Source organism: Orycteropus afer, unplaced genomic scaffold, assembly GCF_000298275.1.
Source record: "Orycteropus afer afer isolate SDZICR_OR568_19922 unplaced genomic scaffold, OryAfe1.0 scaffold00258, whole genome shotgun sequence".
Taxonomy (NCBI): domain Eukaryota; kingdom Metazoa; phylum Chordata; class Mammalia; order Tubulidentata; family Orycteropodidae; genus Orycteropus; species Orycteropus afer.
The window spans coordinates 1,211,482-1,215,826 of record NW_006921845.1 but is presented as its reverse complement, the minus strand read 5'-3'; positions in this window follow the sequence as shown (position 1 = coordinate 1,215,826).

Here is a 4,345-nt window from a genome sequence, read left to right as displayed (position 1 = left end):
TTGCCCAACCTTCCTTCCAAGGAGTGGCTGGTGGGTTTGAACTGCCAGCCTTCTGGTTAGCAGTCAAGTGCCTTAGGCACTATGCTACCAGAGCCCCTTAGGAGGCACTAGTAACTTAAAAAAAAAAAAAAAAAAAGACTATACTCTAAGCCCCTAACAGCACTCGCATGTAACAGACACGTAAATGTATGCTGAATAAAGGACTTGGTTAAGATTTTTGATTGGTCTCACCCCACTTCAGGCCACTCTCCACATACAACATGAGGGAACCTTCATTTTTTTATGTGCTGCACTACAATCGCCTAAGATTCATCTTCAAGGTTATGAAATCACTACTAACAGCTGTGTCTAATCTGTTGTTGCCCATCAAATGAGTTTAATTTCAATGGCCTATTATTCATTGATTGTCTTTCTTTCTCTTTTATGCTCTTAGTTTACATTTTCCACTATCCTCTTTACCATTTACAACATATCTTTATAGTTTATTACACAGTTCCATAATTCCTAGATCACCATGTGTCACTTTTTCCTACCTGTTGAATCTTCTGATGATACCCTCTGGTAGTGTTTTCTCAGGTGGTTGTAATTTTTATTTTATGCTCATCTTCAATGAGAGCCCCAGGTTGTAGAAATGATCCCTTTGAATGGAATTTCATTTGCTTCTACTTAAGTACGAATCATTTCAATGTTCTTGGATCTGTTTTTATGCTAATGTCTCAGATGTTCCTGACTCATGCTGATAGTTTTTGGACCTACACCTGTAAATCACTTTTTCCTTATCCAATGCAACTGAGAGACTACCTCCTTACACTTTTTCTGGGTCACTAGGCAAATATTCACGGAACGGAAAGCTCCACAAGGCTTCTGGCCTTTTGCAGAAGACTCAATTCCACACACCTATCCCTAATCCTTTCCATTTCCCCAAGTACTATTTTCTTGTTGGATCCTATTTCCAGGTTCAGAACCTTAAACCTTAGAAGCCTTACATAGGTTTGAAACCTTGGGCCATGGTGGAGTCAGCTTATACTTACTCTTTGAGCTTCTACTTCTTTCCACCTCTGGCACCTGCATTTTTTACCTTTAGTTTTTGAGGTGGGGGGAAGAAAAAGAAAGCATACATATATAAGAGAAAGAGTGACAGGTGGACACAGGTACTTAACAATCCACACTAGTGCCACTTGTGATATTTGTAGGATGATCTGAGTGGTGAACTTCCTAAAAAAAATAAAATCTGCCAATTGGTTCACATTCTACTTAGAATAAAGTTTAACCTCCTTAGAACTTGATTCTCAGGGTTCTTCAAGACCTGGCCCCTGCGACCTCTCAATTCTCCCATGACTCTTTCCATTATACTCTAGACTTCAGCCATTCTGCACTTTGACCATGCAGCATTTTTTCAAACTGAATCATAATCCATTAATGGTTATGAAGTCAATAAAGCAGGTCACAAATATCATTAAAAAAACTACACAAGAATGAAAAAATGCCAGTGTACTGCATTGCAAAAATAAACTGATGAAACTTTGGCTTCAGTTACATATTCTAAGTTGCAATATAAAATGTGTATGTTACTACAGTATAAAGAATGAAAGCCACTGCTCTAATATGTTATGTCTTTTTTTCTATGCCCTCATGGGGTTTTCATTCCATCTGGAATATCCTTTTCTGTGCCCTAGACTTGGTTAACTCTACTCATCCCTCAGATTTAGCTTCCCCAGGATGCCTTTCCTGATCTCCTCCCAGATAATGATTCCACAGGAAGCTGTACCTTCCATATCATAGCCAAGTATATGTAATTATTTTGTGTGTGTGTGTGTGTATGTGTGGTAACAACTGATTGCTCATCTTGTTTAACTCACTAGACAATAAAGCTTTTGGAATCAGGGACAAGCAACACCTAAATCAATGCCTTTCACACAACAGGCACTCAATACTATTTATTGAATGCATGTAACACATGAACTTTTTTTAAGTCTCCCTCTGGAAGAATAGAGACTATGTCTTACTAATCCTTATTCATTCATTTGTCCAGTGCTGGGCAAGTAAATGACTAAAGGAAAAACAAAAACAAATAAAAAACATTATTCAGAACCTTGGAAGATGGGCTTTCTGGGTTAGAAGATTTAGGAACACAGTCTCATGGGACAACTCAATCAAATGGCATAATTCACAAAGTTTATGTTCTACTTTCTAGAGAGTTGAGTAGTGCCTGGGGTCTTGAAAGTTTGTGAAAAGCCATCAAAGATATAACTGTTGTCCTCTAACCATCAGAAGCAAAAGAAATATAAGTAAACCAAAGACACAGAGAAGAAACTAGTCTATGAGACTAATAGCCTACATGAACCATGGTCTCATCTACCCTGAGACCAAAAGAACTAGATGGTGCCTGGCTATCACTACCAACTGTTCTGCTCAGGGCCACAACAGACAGATGAAGACAGATCAGAAGGAAAACACAGAACAGAACTCAAATTCCTAAATAGCCCAGACTTACTGGACCAGTGTAGACTAGAGGATTCCCTGAGAATATTACCCAGAGAGACTCTTTAAATCTTGAATTAAAACTATCCTGAGATCACCTTTTAGTGAAATAATACGGTGGCACACAAAATAAAGGATATTCTTCATCAGTGCAGCGCTCCATTAAAACAATTACCTATATGAGACCAAAAGAATAACAATTACTCTAAAATAAAGATGAGAAGTTAAGGGAGCAGGGAAACTAGAATATTGGAAAAGGAATAACCAGAACACAAAGAGAATATTGAGACATTGTGAAAAATGTAATGTCACTGAACAGTCTGATACCAAAAAAGCAAAAAACCCAAACTCATTGCCGTCCAGTTGCTTCTGACTCACAGCAACCCCCTTTGGGTTCGAAGGTGGTAAATCTTTATGGAAGTAGATTGCCATGTCTTCCTTCTGTGGAGTGGCTGGTGGGTTTGAGCCACCAACATTCTGGTTAACAGTCAAATGCCTTAGGCACTGCGGCACCAGAGCTCCCTGAACATATGGCATAGAAACTGTCAAATGGGAGCCTAATTTGCATATAAACTTTCACCAAAACAACAAAATATTATTTAAAAACAAACCAAAATACATTGTTTGAATTTTAAGCAAAACAGGATATATTTAATGGTTCCCAAAGTGATGGAACCACAACTCATTCCAAAGAACTATCAGGTTACCCTGGGGATAATCCAAACACAAAGCTGTGCATTGAAAGTGGAGACGCAGGGGGAGGTATCCTTTTGAAGATTTCCATCAACTTCCACAGGCATAAAACCAGACTTCAGACTTCTGGTAAGATGGCGGAATAGGGAGAAAGACTGCACAGACCCTCTTCAACAAATAAAAGGGGAACCAATTAACACAGACACAGAGATAATCCTGGACCCCTGAGCCTTGAAGAGAAGGATATAGAAGTGGACTAAACCCCAACTAGAAGAAGAATTTGCATGAAAATACCAAAAAAGGAGACATATGGAGCTGCAGTCTGGCAGAAATCCTGAGCAAGCCTGACGGCACGGCACAGACAGCTTGGAGAATGCTGAGTGGTGGTAGGACCTAAGAATTAACCTGAAAATCAGCCCAGCTACCAGGGACTGCACGGAGGACTACTCTGGTGGCTGGGAAATAAAAAACGAAGCATCAGCGAAGAGAAAGGTGGGCTGAGCTGTGGACTTTTGCTTGTCCAGAGGGTGTCGCCATTTTGAATGTTTACTAGAGGCTTGACCATTTTGGATATTTAAAGAGACAGTGCTCTCCGAGATTCCAGGGGCTTAAGAACAGGTTCTGCTTGCCAGTATCCCCAAGGACACTCCGGACTTGGATGACTGAAAAGGTGCCACACTCCCCTTGTTACTCTTATACCCCACACCCCTTGGTGAATGGAGGTGCGGCCATCCCCCACTCCCACCCACCTTCTGGGCCTGCAGGAACTCCATCCCAGTCTGTGTGCTCAAGCAGAGGCTAGGTGCCCTGCCCTATCCCGATTTTTTTCTTTTTCTCTTTCTTTTTTCTGGTTTTTAGTTTGCTTGTTTTGGTCTATTTTAAAACTACTATTATTATTAATACATTTGTCCGTTTTACTATTATTTTTTATTATTCCCCTCCCAGGTCCTAGTTTCTAGCTCTTTTTCTTTTCCCTGTTCATGGATGCATTTTTTTTTTCTCTCATGGTTAAACCTATTCCTTGTTTTTCTTTCTGCATTTTCCCCATTTTTATCTTCATTATTCTCATTCTCTTTTTTCTCTTATTGCCTTATACCCAGATATTGCAGGTTTTGTTTTTTTCTTCTTCTTTTTCCCTTTTTCCGGTTACTGTTCCTGTGTGATTACATGG